The 7,880-nt window shown below is 40.0% G+C and overlaps 1 protein-coding gene across 5 annotated transcripts in view; it reads right to left on the bottom strand.

Moving 5' to 3' along the window:
* The window catches only part of KIAA0319L (KIAA0319 like), an 89,958-nt gene that overhangs the window by 39,354 nt on the left and 42,724 nt on the right, over positions 1 to 7,880 (bottom strand). The gene's annotated exons all lie outside the window — the stretch shown is intronic.

Raw genomic sequence — 7,880 nt, forward strand, 5'->3', positions numbered from 1 at the left:
GCATGGCTTGTGCTGGGAACTGAGAGTCATAAGCAGGAAGGCAGAAAGTAATGGAGGACGAGCTGGATAGACAGTCAAGGGCCAGACTAAAGAAGACATATGCTAATCTAAGGTGCCAGGTAATGGTGAGCAATTATAGGGTTGTATACAGGGAAGTGACAAAGTCAGGTTTCCGTCTTAAGTGGATCATTCAGGGTGCTGCATCATATAAGGGTTTGAAGAACTCAGACAACAGCAGGAATACCACTTAGGGTACTGCATGCGTCCAAATGAGAAATGATGAGTGGCTAAACAAAGCTGGTGGTATGGATTTTTTTTAAATCAACTTAATTGTTAACCACTTAATTGTTAAAGTGTACAGGTCTATGAGTTTTGACAAGGGTCTATACCCACATAACCACAATCAAGACAGAAACCATTTCGATCAGCCCCAGAAGTTGGCTCATTCCCCTTTGCAGTAAATTCCTACCTCCACCCTCAGGCTCACGTAACCACTGATACGTTTTGTGTCCCCACTAATTAGTCTGGGCTTTCTTGTATTTCATATAAAATTAATCCTATACATACTATTTTCATTTCTGGCTGCTTTCACTCAACATAATGTTTTAAAGGTTCATCCATGGCACTGTGTAACAGTAGTTCCTTCCTTTTTATTACCAAGTAGTATACCATTCCAGAGATATACCAAAATTTATTTATCCATTCATCTATTGATACTTGTTTTCAGTTCTCAGCTCTTATAAATAAATCTGTTATAAATGTTTGAAATCCAGGGTTTCTGTAAACATGTGTTTTAATTTATTTTGGGTACTCAGAAGTATTTATTGCTGGTTACATATAAGTGTATGTCGAACTTCATAAGAAACTGTGAACTGTTATCTAAAGTGGCTCTACCATTTTGCATTTCCACCAGCAATGCATGAGAGTTCCTGCTGCTCTACAAACTCACCAATACTTGGTATTCTTGGTCTTATTTTTTTGTCATTCTAATGGTATCTCACTGCAATTTAATTTGCATTTTTTGGATGACTAATAAAATTGAATATCTTTTCATGTATTTATTGGCCAGTCATATATTTTCTTTGATGAAGTTTATTCAAATCTTTGTCCACTTTTTTTACAACTTTATTAAGGCATAACTGACATATAATAAACTGAACATATTTAAAGTGTGCAATTTGACAAATTTTACCATATGCATACACCCATGAAACCATCACCACAATCAAGAAAATGAACATCTCCATCATTTCCAAGGATTCCTCATGCTCCTTTGTAATCCCTTCTCCCAACTCCCAGCCCCAAGCAACCACTGCTCTGCCTCCAGTCACTATAGATTAGTTTACATCTTCTAGAATTTTATATAAACGGAATCACATTGTTTTTGTCAGCTTTCACTCAGCAATATTATTCTGTTGGTCCATGCTGCTGTCTGTAGCAATAATTGTTCCCTTATGATTGCTGAGTACCGTTCTGTTATATGAATATACCACAATTTGTTTATTCATTCACCAACAGATGGACATTTGGGTTGATTTCAGTTTTTGCCTATTATAAGTTGAGCTGATATAAATATTCCTCTACAAGTCTCTGTATGAACATATCTTTCATTTCTCTTGTGTACATATCTATGAGTAGAACGCCTGGTCATATGGAAGATATGCCTTTAACTTTTTAAAAAACTGCCACATTACTTTCCAAAGTTGTTGTGACATTATATAGTCCCACCACCAGTATGAGAATTCCAGTCGTTCTACAACCTTGCCAGAAATTGGTTTCGGGAGTCTTTTTAAGTTTAGCCATTATCAAGGTGCATAATGGCACCTTACTGTGGTTTTAATTTGCATTTTTCTAATGATTAATCATGTTAAGTATCTTTTCATGCACTTATTAGACGTCTATTATATAAATTCTTTCCTGGACTATCTGTTCAAATCCTTTGCTTTATTATTAGTTTTCTAATTAAGTTACAAGAGTTCTATATATATTGTAGAAACAAACCTTTGGTAGGTATTTAATTTGCAAATATGCTTTCCCAGTCTGTAGCTTGCCTTTTCGTTTTTCTTAGTGGTGTCTTTTAAATAGCCAAAGTTTTTAATTTTTTAATTCTAATTTATCATTTTTTTCTTTTATAGTTCATGCTTTTAGTGATATTTAGTTTATTTATTTATTTATTTAGTGACAAGATCACAAAAAGTTCCACCTCTGTTTTCTTCTATAAGTTTTATAATTTCAGCTCTTAAATTTAGGTCTATAATCCATTTTGAGCTAATTTTTCTGTAAGGTAAGGGCCAATGTTCATGTTTCTTCATATAACTATCCAATTGTTCCAGCATCCATTTATTTAAAAGATTATCCTCTTTTCAAATTGCCTTGGTGCATCAATTAACCATATTTGTGCGGGTCTATTTCTGGACTCTATTCTGTTTCACAGATTTCATCTATCTTTACACCAATACCACTGCTTTGATTACTGCAGCTTTATATAGTAAGTCTTAAAGTTAGAGAGTTTAAGTCCTTCAACTTTGTTGTTTATTTTCAAGATCGTTTTGGCATTCTAAGTCCCAATCCATGAACATGACTATATCAGTCTCCTAGGGCTGCCATAATAAATTACCACAAACACGGTGGCTTAAAAGAACAGAAACTTACTCCCTTAAGTAAAAAGTGGTTAGAGCCACTATTTGTTGGGTAATTGTCACCTCATTTTCCTTTATATCTTTGAACATAGATTCCTTTAGTTTTTTAAGCATATTTTTATTTTTTTTAAGGTTTTATTTATTTATTTGACAGAGAGAGACAGCGAGAGAGGGAATACAAGCAGGGGGAGTGGGAGAGGAAGAAGCAGGCTTCCCACTGAGCAGGGAGAGCCCAATGCTGGGCTCCATCCCTGGACCCTGGGACCATGACCTGAGCCGAAGGCTGACCCTTAATGACTGACCCACCCAGGCGCCCCCTTTTTTAAGCATATTTTTAACAGCAGCATTGAAGTCTTGCTAAATCTGATTTGCTAAAGCTGAGTCCTCTCAGAATCATTTTTATTGATTACTTTTTTCCCCTGAGTACGGGTTACACTTTCCTGATTCTTTTTTAACAAGTCTCCTAACATCTGGTTGGAAACTAGAAATTTTAGGTCATATATTGTAGCAGTTCAGGATTCTGTTTTATTTTTCTGATGGGCTGATTATTTTTAGTAACTCCCTTATACTTAAATTGAAGAATCAGAAACCCTCCCACAGTATGTTGCCATTGACACTTCTGCTCAGTCTTTTTTTTTTCTTGTTTTTATTTTAGCCTGGCTTCCTAGGTGTCACCCCAGTATCTGCATAGTTTTGCAGTCAGTCAATGATTTGGGCAGAGGTCACTCAAAAACATTAATTCCATAAAGCTTCACCCTCTGTCAATCCATCTGTGTGTTCCTTGGGGTATGCATTCAAAGTTGTAGCCACTTCTCAAGTCTCCCTTGATTTTTAGCTTTTACCAGGCTCTCCTGGATATCTTGCATATGCAGGTAGTTTCTCAGTCAGCCAGAGATACATGGAGAGCTTATCTCAGCCCTTCTATAGTTCTCTTATTTTCAAGATCTTCCCATTAAGTTTCTGGCAGGTTCACCACTCACCCTAACAGGAAGTGCATCTCAGGTTAGCAAAGCTGTAGATTCATTCCATTCATTCCCAACTAAGTTTGCCACTTTTAGTTGGCAAAGCTTTCACCCTCTGCCCCAAATCATGCCGACCCTCTAGAAAAGTTGCTAGGTTTCATGTCCAACCATATACTGGTAAAACTACATTTCTTTTTTTTTTTTTTTGGTAAAACTACATTTCTTGACACCTGAGCTGGAGTGGAGGTAGACACTGATGGGGGATGGCCCAGGAAGATCATCCCTCTACAGACACCCACTGAACTTGCTCAAAGCATTACCAGCTTTTCAAGATAAATGCTTCTCCATTTGCTTCTGCCTATATTATGTTTTTAGTGGCCTGAAATATTTGTTTTTGACAATTCTGTCCAGTTTTATACTTATTTTTTCAATGAGAAAATTAGGGACCCCCTCATGATGCCATAAGTGGAAATTCTCTCATTTCTATTTTCTCATTTTTAAAACTGTTTACATTTCTTTTGAAATTCCTTAATTGTTCACTCATTAAAACCATTTTCCTTTAACTTTCTTTAGTCTTCTGAACATACGTTGAAGTCTTTGACTACTAACTCCAATATCTGAGTCAAACTGCAGTCAGTTTCTATTGACTATTTTTTCCCCTGAGTACTGGTCACTTTGCATGTCTAACAGTTTTTGTTTGAATACTGGACATCTATGTAATTTTTGTAGTGACTTTGGATTTTACTGTACATTCTTTGGGGTTGTATACAGTATTTTTTTTCCCCAGTAGGCAAGTAACTTATCTGGACTTAAACTAGAGTTTGATTCCCCTGCAATGTACACCAACTGATATCTCTGTGTAATTCTTGCAGCTGCTTTTTTAGCCTGGTACCCTGCAGGTGTTCTTATTTAATCTGATGATTAGCCAAGAATTTTGCCATAGGTTATACTCAGAATTGGGCCTGCTCTCTCTGTACCCTCTTTAATTCTTGAGATTACTCCCTAATTTTTCAGGCTTCGACTCTGTACTGACTCCCCAAGTAAGACTTCAGATTTCTCTCACCTGCATCTGGGGCTGAAGGCAGATGCTTAACGACTGAGCCACCCAGGCGCCCTGAAGACATAACAATCCTAATATTTACAAAGCTAATAAAACTTTCAAAGTACACGAAGCAGAAGCTGATCTAACAGTTAGGAGAAATAGATATATCCACAAATACAGTGTGGTATTTCATCACCTCTCAACTGATAGAAACTAATAGAAAATAAGGATATAGAAGATCTAAACAACAGTACCCAATTTGACCTATTTGACATTTATAGAACACTCACCCAACAATAATAGCAGGATACATATTCTTTTCAAATGCACAAGGAACATTTGCCAGGATCGACCAATTTCTGAGCCATAAAACTGGTCTCAATGCATTTGAAAGGATTCAAGTAAGGCAAACCGTAAGAGACACTGAACTCTAGGAAACAAACTGAGGGTTGCTGGAGGGGAGGTGGGTGGTGGGATGGGGTAATTGGGTGATGGGCATTAAGGAGGGCACTTGATGTAATGAGCACTGGGTGTTATATGCAACAGATGAATCACTAAATTCTACCTCTGAAACTAATTTAAAAAATGTTAAAAAAAAAAAAAAGGATTCAAGTGATACAATGTTCACTGGCTACAATGCATTAAGTTACTGATCAATAATACCATAATACCATATCTGGGACCCCCCCAAATATTTGGAAACTACATAACATACTTCTAAATAACCCAAGGGTCAATGAAGTAGTCAAAAGGGAAATTTAAAAGTATTCTGAATTGAATGAAACTGTAAACACAAAATATCAAAATTTATAGGATGCAGCTAAAGCAATACTTAGAAGGAAATTTATAGCACTAAAATGCCTACGTTAGAAAAGAAGTCTCAAATTAACGATTGAGATTAAACCTTAAGAAACTTAGAAAAAGAGGGGGTGCCTGGGTGGCTCAGTCATTAAGCATCTGCCTTCGGTTCAGGTCATGATCCCAGGGTCCTGGGATCGAGCCCCACATCAGGCTCCCTGCTCAGCGGGAAGGCGGCTTCTCCCTCTCCCACTCCCCCTGCTTGTGTTCCCTCTCTCAGTGTCTCTCTCTGTCAAATACATAAATAAAATCTTTAAAAAAAAAAAATTAGAAAAAGAGCAAATGAAATCTAAATTATGAAGAAGAAATGAAATAATAAAATTAAAGCAGAAATAATAACATAGAAAAGCAATAGAGAAAATGAATGAAACCAAAGTTTCATTAAGAAAATGGGGGGACGGAGGTGGGGAGGGAAAGAGAACACAAATTACCAATATCATGAATGAAAGAGGTAACATCACTACAGGTTCTAACATCACTACTATTATAAGGGCAATAAGGGAATACTGTGAGCATAATGTATTTATGCCAATACATTTGACTACTGGGATAAAATGCACAAATTCCCTGAAAGACACAATCTGTCAAAGCTCACTCAAACAGAGCTATTATAAATAACCTAAATTGCTATGTATCTATTACATAGTTTGAATTTATAGTTTAAAATTTTCCTGCAGAGGTGCCTGGGTGACTCAGTTGGTTAAGCACCCAACTCTTGATTTCAGCTCAGGTCATGATCTCAGGGTCATGAGATAGAGCCCTGTGTCTGGCTCCACACTGGGCATGGAGCCTACCTAAGATTTTCTCTCTGCCCCTCCCTCACTCATGCTCTCTATCAATAAAATAAAATAATAAAAAAAAAAAATAAGAGGGGAGGAGCAAGATGGCAGAGGAGTAGGAGACCTAAATTTCGTCTGGTCCCAGGAATTCAGCTAGATAGGGGTCAAACCATTCTGAACACCTACGAACTCAACAGGAGATTGAAGAAAAGAATAGCAGCAACTCTCTGAACAGAAAAGTGACCATCTTCTGGAAGGTAGGGTGTGCGGAGAAGTGAATCCGAGCCGATATTCGGGAAGATAGACCGCGGGGGGAGGGAGCCTCCAACAGCCGGTACCGGCAAGTGATAGAGCAGCAGAACACAAAATCGGAACTTTTAGAAGTCGGCTCCGCTGAGGGATGCTGCTCCAGTGGCTAAGCGGGGGGTGGAACCCTCGCTGAGACAGTGTGGTCTCAGGACCCTCCGGGTCACAGAAAGGCCAGGGGTGCCTGAGTGCGGCAGAGCTCCCAGGTATCGGAGCGGGGAAGCCGGCTGCAGAGACGGAGCCGAGGCGCGGGCTCTCAGCTCGGGGTTGCCATAAACAATGACAGTCGGGCCACTGCTCTTCCAGCAGGGACCCAACAAGCAGCAGATCCGGGGAGACTCCCCTTCCTCCCCTGGGAGGAGCGGCACGGGAGTGAACCACAGGGATCTGTTGGGTTTGGAGACTCCACACGGGGTCATGTGTGAGAGAGAGAAACACACGGTTACAGGCCGGGTGAGCACGGAGTGCGGCTGGAGACCGGGGAGATGGGAGTGACTGACTGCTTTTCTCTGGGGGCGCACTGAGGACTGGGGCCCCGAGTTCTCACTCTTGTCCTCCAAAGCTGTACGGAAAGCTTGCAGGGAACAAAAGCTCCCAAGAGCAGATTACTTAGCCTGGCTCCCGGCAAGGGCGGGGCAATTCCACCTCAGGCAAAGGCATTTGAGAACCATGGCAACAGGCCCCTCCCCCAGAAGATCAGCAAGAACAGCCAGCCAAGACCAAGTTTACCGATCATTGAGAATGGCAGAACTCCAGCGCTAGGGGAATACAGCACATAGAATTCATGGCCTTTTCCCCCCTGATTCTTTAGTCTTTCAAAGTTAATTTTTTTCTTTTTCTTTTTTTTCCCCCTTTCAACCAACAACTTTTTTTTTTTTAAGATTTTATTTATTTATTTGACAGAGAGAGACAGCGAGAGAGGGAACACAAGCAAGGGGAGTGTGAGAGGGGAAGCAGGCTTCCTGCTGAGCAAGGAGCCCAATGCGGGGCTCGATCCCAGGACCCTGGGATCATGACCTGAGCCAAAGGCAGATGCTCAACGACTGAGCCACCCAGGTGCCCCTCAACCAACATCTTATCAATCCCTTTGTAAAAAATCTTTATTTTTCGGGGCGCCTGGGTGGCTCAGTTGGTTAAGCGACTGCCTTCGGCTCAGGTCATGATCCTGGAGTCCCTGGATCAAGTCCCGCATCGGGCTCCCTGCTCGGCAGGGAGTCTGCTTCTCCCTCTGACTCTCCCCCCTCTCATGTGCTCTCTCTCTCATTCTCTCTCTCTCAAATAAATAAAATCTTTA

This window comes from Leptonychotes weddellii, chromosome 4, assembly GCF_054177405.1.
Source record: "Leptonychotes weddellii isolate Sample4059 chromosome 4, ASM5417740v2, whole genome shotgun sequence".
Classification (NCBI taxonomy): domain Eukaryota; kingdom Metazoa; phylum Chordata; class Mammalia; order Carnivora; family Phocidae; genus Leptonychotes; species Leptonychotes weddellii.